This window comes from Solanum lycopersicum, chromosome 9 (assembly GCF_036512215.1).
Source record: "Solanum lycopersicum chromosome 9, SLM_r2.1".
Classification (NCBI taxonomy): Eukaryota; Viridiplantae; Streptophyta; class Magnoliopsida; order Solanales; family Solanaceae; genus Solanum; species Solanum lycopersicum.
In genome coordinates, this window is record NC_090808.1 from 54,163,544 (window position 1) to 54,180,448 (window position 16,905).

The 16,905-nt window shown below is 32.8% G+C and overlaps 1 long non-coding RNA gene across 1 annotated transcript; it reads left to right on the top strand.

Annotated features, from left to right (window-relative positions):
• The first annotated feature begins 3,025 nt into the window (after nt 1–3,025).
• On the top strand, nt 3,026–15,267 carry LOC138338221 (uncharacterized). The gene is made up of 2 exons (XR_011211654.1): nt 3,026–3,400; nt 6,186–15,267. It is a non-coding gene; the product is annotated as an uncharacterized lncRNA (long non-coding RNA).
• Nucleotides 15,268–16,905: the final 1,638 nt, after the last annotated feature.

Genomic DNA, 16,905 nt, shown 5'->3' on the forward strand with positions numbered 1-16,905 from the left:
GTATCATTTTCTGAGAAGTGAGAAGAGAATCAAGGTGAAGAAAGTAGGAATTGCTGATAATCCTGCTGATATGTTCACAAAGCCGGTTCCACAGAGCAAGTTTCAACACTGTTTTGACTTGCTCAACATCAGAAGCTGTTAATTGCCCTGCGGGGCAATTCTGAGGAAGAGGGGGAGGCCTGGGACTATCATAGTGCGTCTAAAGAATCTATTTGGAGAATTCAAGTCAAGGTGGAGATTTGTTGAATGCCTTGAATCGGACTCGTTACAACAGAAAGAACGGGGGTCAATTCTGTATTTTGGGCCCTTAGTTATCTGTCAATTCTGTATTTTTGGGCCCAAGCCTGTTAGGGCGTACCTTAGCACTATATATAGACGCTATGACAAACCCTATTCTGTATTCTGTTCTTGCCTCTCCATAATAAAACTGCTCCCCCTCTTCCCGTGGACGTAGCCAATTTATTGGTGAACCACGTAAATCTGTTGTCTTGTTTTTCGCATTTATATTTTCTTGTATTATCTCGAATTCTGCATAACAGGTTCATTAAAAAAACGGATTGTTCTCATTAATTTGTTGCCACGATTAGTATATTATTTAACGACATATTTAGATGCTATGAATACGATCATGTGAACAGAGTATGCTAAACAGTGGATTCTGCGTCATGACACTTTGTTAATAAGGCCCTCTCTACTCTCGAGTACATGAAAGTGAATTTGTGTCTTATGTTATTTCAAAAAAAAGGTTCCTTCTAGACTGTTATTATCGTGTTCCTTAATAGAGTGGGAAAATATTATTTAAGTTGAAATTCTTAAACAATTCTATTACATTCTGGTTGATCTTCAAGATATTTGAACTTCACAAAGAACCAGGTGGAATGGTTATGTATCACCGAGTCAGATAAAAATCCATCTCTTATGTCGTTTCAAATGAAACTCTATTTGACTCAAGTATCAAGTCAATGTAGCAAGGCAAATACAGATAAATAAAAACTGATAATCCATGAAAAAAAAAACAATGTGATAAATCTTACTCTTCATAAAAAAAAAACAATGTCATCACATAACATGTAGTATTAACTAATGTTGTTGTTTTAGACTATATTATTTTTATTGATATTTGAACAATCACAACATCATTCATAATTGAATTATTTGTAATCTTCAACAATAATATTTATTAAGGGTAAATGGGAAATTTTTTTTTGGGATAATGCACAAATACGCCCTCAATGTATGCCCGAAATTTCAGTGACATACTTATATTATAATACGGTCTTATTATCTCCTGAACTTACTTAATAAATAATTTTCTACCCTTTTCGGCCTACGTGACACTATCTTGTGGGCCCAATGTGTGTTGACATCTTTTTTCTAGTGCCACGTAGGTCGAAAAGGGATAGAAAATTATTTATAAAATATGTTTAAGGGTAATAGGACCTTAGTATGATATAAGTGTGTCTCTGAAATTTAGGTACTTATGCATTTTTCCTTAATTTTTGCCTTGAACTTCTAAGACAATTCATTTTAGTTGTCATGTTTTTTTACGTCCCTTACAAAATCATTATCTAAAAAGTTAACTTAAATAAATATCATTATTTTGATCTCAACTTAATATATTACTGCTCTTTTCTTCTCACCACGTTAATCTCTCTCCGTAATACTTTAATGTGTTTTCTAAAAGAGTTTGATGGTCAAAAATACACTTAAAATATTTTTATTTTTTTGTTTCCATATTAGTAATTAATTCTTTTGATAAACTATGAAAAAATAATTGTCTCTTCTTGATAGGGAAAAGGGTTAAAAATGCCCTTAACGTATTGAAAATGGCTCAAAAATGCCCTTCTTCCATCTATTGGATCAAAAATGCCCTCTCATCCACCTATTTGGATCAAAAATGCCCTTAGAGTCAAATTTAAGCCTAAAATTACCCTTATCTTTAACAAATGCTGATGTGACAAATATATATCTTTTAGTTAAATGTGTGACATTATTTTATTGGTCCACATATATTAGACCCACTTTCATTCATAATCATACCCATTAACCCAAACCCAAATCCAAACCCATTTCCCCCACTTTCTTCATCTTTCTTCTAAAAATCATTTGGAATATTAATAAAATAATATTAAAACAATCAATACAAGAACATGATGTTCCAAGCATTTCTCTAAAAAAGTTCAAAGTCTTTCGTGAGCTAATTGAAGATTGAACTCCTCCTCAACTGTTAGAGGCTCCATTTTTTTTAAAAATGTGATAAACAACATGGCTTGATTTGATGAGTGTCTTGCTTCCATGGGAGATTGAATGTATGATTTTTTTTGTTCCCATTTCATCAAATCCACTCATTCTTTTGATACGTTTTGGGATACAAATTAAATTGCACTTATCTTCACTACCATAAAATTAGTAGGTCAATTAATATTTTTTTCGAGAGAATGATGATATATAAAAAATTTTATAACCTTTTTTTAAAGATTTGAATTTACCGAAAGAATTTGATAGTATTTTATTAATCCTCCAAATAATTTTATAGAAGAAAGATGAAGAAAGAAAAAGTAGGATCTTTTAGAAATGGGTTTGAATTGATGGATATGATTGAGAATGAAATTGGGTCTAATTACATGTGGACCAATAATCATAATGCCAACACATGAAATTTTAAATATTATTTTTGCCACATCAGCTTCTGTTAAAGGGATGGGTATTTTAGGTTGAAATTTTACTCCAAGGGCATTTTTGATCCAAATAGTTGGATGGGAGGGCATTTTTAATTGAATAGATGGAAGAAGGACATTTTTGAGCTATTTGTAATACCTTAAAGGCATTTTTTATCCTTTTCCCCTTCTTGATATGTTAAAAGTAACAAACAAAAATGAAAATTTATATTGCAAATGTGAACAAATAAAAGTGAATGAGGAAAAAAAATTTAAAATCGCTAGAGATATTTTAAGATTGAGTATTATTGGAGGTTTAAATACGAAAAAATCCATGGTAGATTTAGTACAATTTGTGGGAAATTCACTAAACGGGTAAAAATGTGTAGGAAACCTAAGAATTTTCCACAAATACAAAACAGGACAATCAAACCTTATTCTCCAAAAGCTAAAAAAGTTTGCAACCAAAATGGAGTCAGGGGAAAATGAAAAGACTTATCAAACCCAAATTGGAGCAAACTCATTAACCACCATTCTCAATTTCCGTCAACTTCGGTGCAAGATTTTTAATACCCAAATATCTGAAGCCTTGTATCCACCACCGCATGGGAGAAAACCGTCAAACTTCGCTGAATTTTCATCAACTTCAGTGAGCAATTTAATCTTGAAAATCTGTGTTCTGCCGGCAGAACCCGTCATTTAAATCTCTCAAGGCTTCCAGTTGAATCTCTCTTGAAATTTAGGTATTTTTTAAAATCTTGGCTTTCATTTCTAGCCCTAAATTTATAAAAAAAAAATCATCTTAGGGTATATATCGATAACAAGGAATGTACTCACCATAGGCTCTTGATGAAATTATATCGAGCTAATAGCAATCTTATGGACTGTTCTTTAGCTCTTTACTTTACAATGAAACTGTTATTGAGGCAAATGACTTAAATTGTCCCATTGAAAATTCCGGTGTATCTTTTTTCCTTGTGGGTTGAATCAATGGATTGATTTGTTTTACCGACAGGACATGAGACTTGTTCTTATGGAATCCAACAATTAAAAATTACAACAAATTGTCTCATCATAGATTGATACCAATTTCATATATGGTTCTCAATATGATGAGTTATGTGATGATTATAACGTAGTATGTATTGTTGAAGTTTACCAACATGGCGGTTATTCCACTTTTGAGGTCAAAATATATAGTTTAAAGAGTGATTCTTGGAGAAATATGGATGAATTAGGGGATAAGGTGCGTTCCAAGACTTCATCTATATTCGTACAATTGGAATCTTCATTGGACCATCTCTTGTGGTCTTGGTGAGCTTAGAGGTTGGGGGACCTAGAGCATCATTTCTATGGATATGCCTGATGAGAAATGAAGAAAGATAGAGTCGCCTTGCTTTAGAGAAGCAGATTTTGGTTTTAAACTATGAATGTTGGGAAATAACCTTTTTGTACTTGGTATGAATGTCCTCCTCACTCGCGTAAATATATGGGATAAGGAAGAGTATGGGGTTAAAGAGTCCTGCATAAAAATGTATGTCATCAAGTGTCTTAATGATCTTGACAGGCTCTGCTTGTTTATGTATTACCTGGGATGATACAGAATCAAGAGGATACACCATTAGTTATAAAAAAAAAAAGATATGCGATGAAGCGATTAAATATGCAGAGGGTACTAACTTTGGTCCCTGTTTGTCGAATAAAATCAACATTGAAAACCTTGTTTGTCCGCTTTCACAAAAACCAACAAGGGTTAAGCAACAATGAAGATTGCATATGCTAAGATCATCAACTATAATTGTCTAACTTATGATTTGTAAGTTTATACTCAATACATATCTTGCAAATGCAGTTCAATTCTTCTTCTATTGTCAAATATAGAAAAATACATTGCATGTTTATGGTTCTTTTGGATATAGCCTCTACCTTCTTAAAGGCATGGGTAAAGTCTGCATACATATTTCTCTCCCGAGATTCCACTTGTGAGAATACACTGTGCTTGTTGTTCCAACATTGCATGTTTAAGGGACATCATCACACAAGGTCTAGTTGAGATCTTCTCTTTTGCTTTTTTCTTTTTGCATATTCTACGAGACAACCTTTTTTAGAACATTAATTTAGTTGTAGAATTTGGTGTCTTCAAAACTTAAAAAATAAATAAAGTTGGAAATTGATTCTCTTTTAAAGCTACATTTTAAGGGAATGAGACATATCTTTAGTGTGAGTGACATGAAAATCATGCCAGGTGAATGCTCCAATAAAACTAGGCATAGCCATTGTCATTATGGTTTGATGTAGGATCTTCATTACTAGTACTCTTTAAAACACCATTAATAGGGAAAAGGAAACATGAAATAAGAGTCTGTGTCTAGTATAATATCTAATTTTAGTGGTTTCCTTCTGCTAATAGCTTAATACTTTTTTTCATTTTATTTATTTGGTTTAACAGTAAGTTGAATTTGCAAACTTTGTTTGATGGAAAAAGAAATTGAGTAAATATTTGGATGTTATGAATTATGGTCATGAGACTACTATGGGAGGTTATGTACCAGTATTTGGATGGCAGTGAAATGTTATTTTTTTTTTAAAAAAGGTTCCTACTATATTTTGTTGTTCTCTTGTTCCTTAGTTTTTTGTTTTGTTTTTTATTTTACTAGACAGGAACACGTGTGTTGAACGTGTGAGTCATGTTAAGTTATATCATTCTCTGTGCAGAGACATTTGTAAGGCAGTGTTGTCATGAGTGGGTGCATTATTATTGATGTAGTAGAAGCGTACATTGTGTTTATCAGTCTTCTGATGATTACATGAGCTCTTAGTGATCTCATATAGCGAAAAAGATTTCCCTTATGCATTTAATAATAAGTAGGAACGATAACATGCATTTAACATGAAGTGTCAAAACAGAAGTACTAAAATACTGTTAATTAATAATAATAATAATAATAAAACATTAGGATAGAATACAATATTAAGAAAGTTTATAATAGTACTCAAAGAACTATTTTGAATATGACATTAATGCATTGAAAAGTATGGGTCACTGAAAAATTCATTATATTTAAATAGGTTTGTTTGCGTCTTCTAAACCTGAAATTTAAAGCAATGTAATGTTGTTAGTATATGCTATTTGTAAATAGTTAATTATCTATGTTAGAATGTCCATATATGTATATGGGGTTATCGTACCTAAAAATTCCTTATAGACGATGTTCTTTGTGTATGTTCCCTTTTGATATTTGGGTTGCTCTATTAGGACAAGTACTTTTGTTGTGGACATAGATATCTCTATTGAGAGCGCCACGTACAATTGACCATGTGAGAAAACATGTTGGGGCAAATACAAACCAAAATTGTGAATTGTTTGACTTTGAGCTTTATTTATAGTCATTGCAAAGCAAAGGCGTATCGGGAATGGCTTTCGAATGAATTTAAATGGATATCTTTCATTTTCTGGTGTGATAGTTGTATTCTAGGAAGAAACACATGTTTTATTGCAGAATGATCACTTGATATTTTTGCATGTAGGACATTTTAGGAGAAGCCTCGACATATTATTCGTATGTCATTACATAAGCCACTTGAAGGGTCTAAATTCCTTAGCAACATGATAGGTATATTTTCCTTCAATTTTAACCTGCAATTAATAAGATATGTCAAAATCTAACCATTTTTATATTTTTACTACTTCTTGTAACTTGGAATGTATTATCATCGATACCTATGTGGCGGGAGATCGTTTGGTGTTAAAGTATTTAGATATTTTTCTTGGTAATAGTTGTTGGTGTCATCTTCTGCTGAGTCAAAGTTATTGAATATCTTGCTTTCACCTGGGAACTGGGATATTAACTTATCATTAATTTTATCCACATGGTCATTTCTGCTTGCTAAAATAGCTCTTTCAATGACATATTTTGTTCTAGCAGCGTTTTCTTGTAGATTTTGAAATATCTTTTTTTATTATGGATTCTTCTGGAATTCCCTCTTGAGAATGTTTGATAGTCAACTGTTCTGGGAGAAGGATTAAATTATCTCTTATTCTTGGTTCATCACCGTTACCTACTCGAAGTAAGAACTCACTGAATGTTGGATTTGTTCTTGCTCTCATATTTCTTGTAAATTGAAGCTTCTCCATCAAAGGCCAGAGATATGATTTTACCAAGCTTGCATTTATAATTTCTGCTCTTGTTGATTTTGGAACTACTGGTAACACCTGCCGAAAATCTCCTCCAAAAACCATGACTTTTCCACCGAATGGTTTATCGATGTCCATTATGTCCTGTCGACTATTTCTATTGTTTGTCGTCTGGCCATTGGTGCTTCATCCTATATAATCGTTTTTTCTTTTCTAATCAATTTGGAATCACCACTTTTCATTGACATGTTTGTCATAGTTGATTCATTTGTTTGAAGAAAGATCTCAAACCTCGAGTTTGTTGTACATCCTCCTAGTAAGATTGAAGCTGCTACGCCACTGGTTGTTGTTTCCAAACCTATCATACCTCTTGATCTAACTTTGGCACGTAATGCACGGTATATGTATGTTTTTCCAATTCCCCCAAGTCCATCCACAAAGAATATTCCAGTTGTTCTTGTTTTTCCAGTTCCCTCAGGTCCATCCACAAAGAATATTCCAGTTGTTCCAGCATCAATTGTTTTTATTTTATTTATGAAAGCATAGTGTTGTTATGGATTTATTTGTGATTGTGCATCAAAATCTTTTGTAGGTATTTGGATAGACATTTCTTCATTTATTTCTCTACGTTCTGATGAATTATCTTCGAGGAAGTTCTGATCTAGTTGAGGAAGGTCATATATGCATATGCTCTTGCCCATACTTTGCAAACAATTATTAATACTATTCATAGTAGACTTGAATATAGTATTGTGTGAGTTGCCATATAGCTTGTTGAAGTCCTCAGATTTATCCTCATAATATGTATCCCAGAGTTTTATAATATCTGTTGGGTTACAATGAACCAAAATTGTAGCAAACAAACTTTTCGGAGAGCTAATGGCATTTTTGAAGACCACAACCTCTCTTAAACATTCTGATATGTTGTTGTCGGACTCGAGCAACCCTTTTTTTGTTCGCTGCTTCTTTGAAGGTCTGACATTGCTTGCCATTGACCGTGAGTAAGTCATTGAATGGCAATGGTCCCCTTACATGGTTTAGTAACAACCGCCCATAATACCTATCCCCTTCTCAAGGATTAGCTATATAATATAATCAATATGTACTAATGAATAAGTTTAACAATTATCGATGTGTATGAATTTATAGTTTACTATATCTGGCTTACCAATTACAATGTGACCAATTACATATCTTGTGTTCCTTTTTGTCCAACTCTTTATGTTTGAATTCCAAACATAATACTTTGGGAATTCTCTATAAATGTATGTTTGTGCTTCAGTATCAATTGAGCACATTCTGAAATACTCGGTCAAAATTGTATGCTTGACACCATCCTATGCGATGACATTTTTTGAATTTTAATTTTTCCAGTAAAACACTATAATCTTGCTTTGAGTTAGTATTTTTATTTTGACTATTATAATTATTCTTAAAAAGAAAATGTATATTGTTATGCCTTAATATGTGTACCTGAATGTTTTCCTGGCAGATGTAGTTGAAGGTTGATGACTGTAGGTTGCATTTTAGGCAAGTTGAATTCATATATTCTCCATAGTGCTTCAGGCGGTGAGACCCATCGCGCATCTTGGAAGTTTGTATTTTGTCAATAACATTTTACCAACATTAGACTGAACATAAGTTACACATCGATCATGACCTTTATATATGTACTTGTATAGATATTTTTTTTCTTTGACTCCTGAGTAGACCTAAACATTAATGTGACAATTGTATCTTGTAAGCAGATAAGGGCTATAAGGTACCACCCATTCATTTGTCATATTCATTCCACAAAATTCTCTATTCTTCCATCCATTCTTCTTTTATAAATTGGATATACATCCTTTGGTTGAATCAATTTGTTGTTGTAAGTCCTTGGATAATGATATTTACATTGTCCATTTTGCATGCATATGTTTGTTGGACATTTGTTTCCACATGGAACATGCATCATATGTCTAAGCACTAATTTATACAAGATAGGATACTCATATTTATCTGGAATCTCTATTGAGATAAACCTAACATATTGGTCTCCTGATTTGATCGTGTGCCCTTCTTTTAATATGAGAAGGAGGTGTATGTGTGGTAGTTCCCGTTTTTGGAATTCTACCACGAATACATTAGCTACAACAATTCTATATTTTTCCTTCTTAAAAATTTAGTCTTTGAGATCCTGCGACTTAGCTCTGAATACACTTGTCACTAAGCCGAGTCTATCTTGAGGAGTTTGTTCGGGGCGCAATTCTTGTTGAATTTCAATCAAGTCAGGATTGCACGTCATTGTTATAAACATATCTGGCCTGCCAAAATGTTGTACCAAAGTCATCACATTCATTAACATTTTTTTATATCTTGTGGTCCCCCAATGAAAGATGATGGAAGTAGTTTTCATTGCCCAATTTTATCTCCCCTACATTCTCCTGCGTTGACACTATCAACAATACCATGATAAACCTCTATTCTAAAATTTGATTGTTCCTTTATGAAATATTCTAACCTCTTTGTTTCCAATTTTATGTATATGTCAACCACAAATTGTTGTACTAATCTTCCACATAGTAGTAATATTGACCTCTCTGTTTCTTGTACTTGTGGCTTATATCAATAGTACTCTCTGCAAGAAATATTTCCCTTTGTCTCGCGGCGGACATCTACAAATGTAAGAAATCATATTAATATTATTTTTATTTTATGTAGTTACCATATTGGTATAATAGAAAAGTGTATTTTCTTATAATTGTATTTTGTACGTCTTTTGTAGTATTAGTTTATATCGTGTATGTCTTTTTTATCAGCTGCTAAATTGTAAAGAACATGAAGTAATTTTTGCTATAAGAGGGCTTAAGATGATATATTTTACCTTGATCCTCGTTGGTTGATATTGCATCAGCTGATATGAGTGTTCGAATATCATTGTTTATAGTTGGGGAGTGAGCACCTCTTCTGTGAGGTAGTCTTTTGCTCTGTTTTCTTATTCCATAATGTCGTCCACCTTCACCTCTTGGGAATAGCAAAGGATATTGAAGAGGGTCATAACAACCGAAATAGTATTTTACTCTATGTTTGTACCCTGAGTGATCATGAACAATTATTTCTCGATCAAAAGGTGTATTTGGATTGTTTCCATTGATCCAAATTGGTGCTACTTGACTTACCAAGGGTGTGTTGTACACTCGTTGATCCAAAGACGCATTTGCAGCAATACGAAGTTGGAAATTGTGAAAACTTATTTGGTCTGCAATATCTTCTTCAACATGAGGTATGTCTGCATCTATTTCTTTCATTTTTTCATCATTGCTTAGTTTCTTCATCCTCTTGCTTCTCTGTTTTTTAATTGGCATTTTTAACCTTTGTTTGATCTGTTGAAATCTTTTTTGAACCTCATGCATTCCATAGCTATCACATTCATGTTTGTCTCAACATCTGAGAATTTACGATCAATCTTGACAAGGATACTGAATTCTTTCCCCTTACTCAATACCAACTTGTGATAGTATGTTGATTGTTCTTTTTGTGGAATAGGAAACCGTATATATTAGTCTTTCATTTAAAATAGGTTAACGTTATTTATATAGGCTAATATTTCATAGAGTAAGTGATTTACCTTTTCAAATGTAGAAAGAACATAATCTTTTACATCACAACCAAAATGTATTTTGCAGCATCAAACATTGTAATGCTTAGAAATTGATCCTCAATAGTGACATCAATCTTTAACTGATATCTAAACCAAATTGGAAGTTTTAATCAGTATGACACTAATTATTTGATAGCGATATACTAAATTCATTAGTTAATCATTAATTTTTTCATGCATCTGGTGGAGTAAACAATATTTGTTGTTGATTGTTTGCATAGTTTACCTCGCCTCATAGTCAACATCTTTAGTCCTACAGTAGGTACAAGTTGCACTACTATTTATAACAGTAACTCGTCTATAGCATTTCTTGCAAGCAGGATACCATGGGTCGGTGTTATTGTCAAAACCAGAAATCGTAGGATTGAACTTATAATACATGTCATATACGTAAATTCGGTAAATCACTTAAGTACATTTGAAACATATAATTGGAGTACATGATGAGTGTTGTATAGGAAATTACCTTCACAATGACAAGTGAGCCGTTTAAAATATTAGTAATTTTCACTTAAAGGACTGTTTGCATTAGTCTGCTTGGCATTAGACTTGTGTCAATCGTTTATGCCTTCATATTGTGATTTCCGAAATTTTTAAGAAATGAAAAAAATAGTTAATGACGCAGCATGTGGGTAGCCTCTAATAAGTATGATGAAACATGTACTACTTACCATTCGTGGAGATTGTTTGCTTTTTCAAATTGTGGATTTATAAGCAAATTACTAACAGGAATTGTGGAAAGGATAAAATCCCCTATTTTTACAGGAGTAATTAATTCAATGACACTTTTATGTACTTTGAAACTTGACTCAAATATATCAAGTGTGAAGATTTATACCTTGATAAATGGATGATTTTACCTCACAAAAGGCAAGCACTGGTTTGTCACTTTCAAGGCTTTGTAATATTTGACATTCGATTTCAGCAAAGTCTCCCCATAAAGTCATGACTTTTCGATCATACCTATACATGTAACAAAAAATATTTTTATGATAAACGTTTATTAACATGAAATATTTATATGTAGAATGCATAAAAAGTATATGTTACCTTTCGTTTGTAATGATTAATTCGCGTCTAATGCTTCGGCCTTCGCCAGTTAGTGCTTTTACTTTAAGTAGAATACACACCACATCTAAACAAAACAATGTGTTACAAAATACTTATTTTCTTTATGTATGGAACAAACAACAATTAATTAGTGAAATTTACCAAACAAACTCCCATTAGTGATTTTTTCATCTTCATCAAATGAAATAAATACATTTGAAAATTGTTCAATCTTAAATTGATTTTTGTCCTCAACGACCTCTGTGTTGTTCATAAATGCTAGTTCGAGCTCCTTATGCACAAATAAGAAGTTCGGTTTAGCTCCATTTAATTTTTCCATTTATAATGTAGTAACTTTGATTAAGTTGATAATAACATATAGTATTAAATAAATAGTATTATAATATTTACTGTGTACTAATCCTAGTCCTATTTCCCCTTTGCCGAGTGAAAAGAAAGAATAAGGGAATACATGGGAGATATATATAGGAGATATAGGAAGGAGTACTAATCCTAATAGGACTAGGATTAGTACACAGTAAATATTATTTAATACTATTTATTTAATACTATATGTTATTAGTTGAAAAGACTTGTTCTCTGCATAAACATCTTTATTTACAAGAGTTGTTTGTATTTTTGTACCCTATGATAAAGATCATAATCATTAGAATTGCGCAAAGAGGTCAAAATATTAAATAACGAATATAACAAAATATTAAAATAGAGTTACCTCTTCGTCGACTAATATCAGTTGCCAACGAATATGCTCACCATTTGCATTTTTATACTCTTTTGTTAAACTCCGTCAAATGACTAAGACTTTAAATAATCCATTATGTTGCATATTTCTTCAACTTGCTAATGGGTAGGCACTGCTTCTCGAGCTCATCTAGACTTGTCATTGTATTGTGTAATAGCTAGGATGTACTAATACAATATATATTTGTGAGTAAATGCTATTTATTTTTATATAATTAGTGTTCTTTTGGTCTAACAATAAAGATGCTCAAGAATGTAACATTAACCAAACATAAACTATTTTTTTAGTTTTCATTTTGAAAGTGAGCAACTTCAACTAACAATAGTATAAATATCACAGTAACTGAAGCAAGTTAATCCAAGGTGGAGAAATGTTACCAACTTTTGTGTTGCCGAAAGCAAGAAACCTGTTAAAAATATTAGAACATAAGAGATAATAAACGTAAATTCAAACAGAAGTAGATCAAAAATGTAATAAATTATTATAACAAGAATATTGCAAACATAGACTTCAAAATGGAAGTCCTTGGTGGAAAATTTGTTGGCATGTAATGGCAATAACTTTATTTTTTAATAAGCTTAACTGGACACAAATGCTATATTTTCTACTACACCATATATCAACAAAAATAAAGTTTTGGCTTGGTAATCCTATGTGCTTCATGAGTAAAATTCCATGGAGCAAACTGGAGTCAAGAAATCAAAATCACTCATTTTCATCATTTGTAAGGCCATTAGGTGTAATGTCCAGTATTAGAGGTTTTACTCCAAACTGAGATAAGAACATTTATAGAAAGAGATTAAATGTTGTGGGGGATAATTTCATATCTTAAGATAACTTCATCATCTTGCTAGTTATTTCACGTGGTAAGTATCCACATGGCATGAATTGAAGTTGCCTTAAAAGAAACATATGCAGCAAAATATTCTTTTATGTACCTTTTACTATCGCTCATTGTTGCCTTTTTTTTTTTCAATCAAAGTCTTATTCTGCAAATATGTGTCTCGCTCTTTGCATATGGGGTTCGAATTTGCAGGGAAAGTTGTATATACTGCAGTATGGGTTGCAGTGACCGTTTATTGTGGACTGTTTATTGAAGTGACCGTCACTCAAACTTTTTTTTTTATCTTTCATTTTATTGTTTCAGCTGGTGTTTGATATGACAAAATATTTTCCTAGAAGGAATTTTGTAGACAGAGTTAGTACTTTGGTATATGTATAGCGTGAGGTAGTAGGTACCTTATAAAATTAGTCGAGGCATAAGTTGATCTAAGGACCGTGATTGTAAACAATCAAAACTATTTGGTGTTTGATGAGTAGAAAATGACATATCCTACAAACCAATAGTGAGAATGTTCTAAATAAGATGCAGAAAAGTGTAAGAGTTTATTCAGAAGCACCTAGAAATTCAAAATAAATGCTCAGATTACCTCACGACCAGCAAGAGTGAGCAATACTGTCCCAAGACCCCCAGCTGTCAGCCAATTCTGCAAATATGTGTCTCGCTCTTTGCAGATGGGTTGCATGTATATACCTCACGACCAGCAAAAGTCAGTATATAGAAGAACTCAGCACACCCACAACCATAACCTCTATAAGGTTATAAGTTAATACTTTCTCAAAAAAAAAGGTAACAAAACTGATTCTTCTAATAGCATAACCGCCAACCTTACATAGTCTATTCCACTGATCAATTCGACTCCTTAAGTTAAATAGATAGCATTTTGAAATATTTATATCTACAAATTGTTTTCCAGTATATGACACTTAAAAATTATTACCTGCAATAGCGTAACCTATCACTAAACTTCAAAGTAATGCAGGCTAGAAAGATAAGTTCTTATGTTTGTATTGTTTGTAGCCATCAGAAGCAGCATTGTTACTGTCGGGTTTTGTAACTTGGTTAAGGTATGCGCGTATGACAGTGCCCGACAGATGGTTTACATTGATCTTTACTCAGGTGCAGGGAAGAGCAGCACTCGGTTGAACATCGAAAAGGATATATGCGGGCAAAGTACTTCAACATGACATTCTTGTAGAGTATGGATTAATTTGAGAGTTCGTTTAACAGTAAAATACTATGGTAGCAGTAAGAAAAAAACTCGTCAACCTACTTTCATATAAAAGTATCTAATAGCTATCAAGTAAAATTGATCGCAATGTGCAAGGAAATTAAGGGTCTAAATATATTTTTGATTAGCATCAAAACAGAGAAGAAGCAAAGCGCCAAGGTTAGGAAAGTAGATTAAACTTAAGAAAGCCCCCTTGCCTATTGTCCCCTACAGCAAAGTAAAACACCTGCTGTATTTGAAAACAACAAAACAACATTTAACAGAAGTTAATGAAAGTTAAAAGAACAGTCGAGAAGATAAAAGGAACTGAAGACTACATAAACTCCAATATATGTTTTCCATGGGTTGTTCATATCATCCTGGATAAAACTTTCTACAATAGGACGTCTCACGAGTGTGATTGAATGTAGTCGGCCATTCAGGCCAAAGTGGAACGATACAATTGGAATCATATTTCAGCTAGCTTTGAACAACTACCTGTTTTTTCATTGCAAATTAATTTCAAACATCGGTCACTATTTCTAAGTCCTTCAAAACATATTGCTGATTTATTGAGCTGTTGGATGAGGAGATGTGGGAGCAAGAGCCAAAAAAAAAGTGGAAAGTAATCCCAGCATGCATATGGTGAACACTGTAGAGAGAGGGGAATTAGAGATATATAGATTTAGTTCCATTCATAAAGTTAAACAAAATTGTATTGTATCCCTTTTATTTTGGTGTAAAGAGGAATGCATATGAAGTTGAACACATAGTAGATCTTTTAGGTTACTTGTAATAGTTTCTCCTAGTTTGTAAATCTATCTTAAGGTTGTAAAAGTATATATGAATTCTTGCAGTGAAGGAAGACAAAAGGAGGAGAAAATTCACTGTATAGTACAGAAACACAAGAATCAAGAAAAAAATTTGATGATCAATTTATGAATAGCAAAAGATCTAGTTCTGATTAATCCTTTTCGTAATATTTTTCTAAATGATTCTTTTTTAATCTTTATGCTGAACAAAGTAACTAAACAGTTGTATGCAATACAAGAAAGTGTCAATTATCAGAATAAGAACAACAGTTGCAATAACCCACTGAAATTACATTATGTACATATGCTTAAATTGCTCATCTTTTATGGTCTACTTGATTCCAAGTCATGGACAAACTTTTTGATGTGAGACAGTGCAAGAAGCTTTCCATTTCTCAAAAAATTATTAAAACCAAACATGACACACAGTTGTAAAAATTAACCTCTTAGAGCCAATGTGGACTTAAGTGAGAAGGTATAGATGAATTGCATTGTTGGATTTTCGATGCCTTCGTAAGTTGCTTTACAGCTTGTGCAGATGCATGATGAGAACTCTTAATATTGGAACTTATATCATCTGGAAGATTGGTTTTTAGGATGTTAGGTTTAGTAATAAGGTTAGTTATAGTTGGAACTTCGGAGGAAGAAGGACAAAGGATCGGATCAGAGAGATATTGGCTAGCCGAGCATAGTTCCTTGTTTAGTTTACCAATCTGCTGCTGGATTTCTAGTAAATTCTGGATTTTACCTATTATCGGCTATATTATTAACATTCAACAGGAGCCTGATATTTGTTTTAATTTGTTATAGGAAAAATATGTGATGTTGTTGAAGTAGGTGGAAAGAATGTGATGTCAACATCATCCACCGTGACAACTGAACTTGTTTCACAAAAGTAAAGCTCAGTCTGATGAATTCTACTGGTTATATCCTTATTTACGAAGTCTAGTCTGATCATAGAAATACTGCTCTGTCAAGTATCATCTCGTGAAAATTAACTAAAGCATATTAGACAGACTTAACTAATTGAACATGCACTATGTTAGTTATGTGGTGTTTACTGCTCCTTTCAGATGTTGCTGGAAATTCGCTAGACATTTGACCAAGGATCTTCCGCTATGACTTTATATTCTTGGTTACTCCCCCCAAACAATAAGTACATGCAACATAATATTCTTGTTTGTATCGATGTGCAAACCAGTTTAATAATATACCCCTACTGCAATTGCAGGTTGACGAGAAGCAAAAAACTGTCTTACTTACAGAGCAGGGTTTATTACTAAAGGTTTTTGATATATAGGCAGAATCTAATGTTATCATTTTGCTTCTCAACCAAGAGAGTTAGTTAGAGTAAAACTCTTCTAATGAAGTGATCGTAATGTGTGAGTTCATGTAAGACATTCTAAAAGCTATCAAGTGCAACTGATCGCAAGGTGCTAGGTAACTAAGGGTGTACATAAATTTGCAGTAAGCAGCAAAACCGACAAAAGCAAAGTGTTAAGGTCAGAAAAGTAGATTAACTTTAATAAAGCGCCCTCGCCTATAGTCCCCCACAACAAAGTAAAACACCTGCAGTGTTTGAAAACCACAAACAACATTTAACAGAAGCGAATTATGAAAAGTAAAAAAGAATAGTTGAGAAGATAAAAACGAACAGAAGCCGGCATAAACTTCAATATATGTTTTCCATTACATGTTTTTCATATCATTCCGGAAAAAACATTCTACTTGAGCACTATAAGAAACTATAGAGGATGTGGGAGCGTGGGATGGCTTAGCATGGTGATGAAAAAC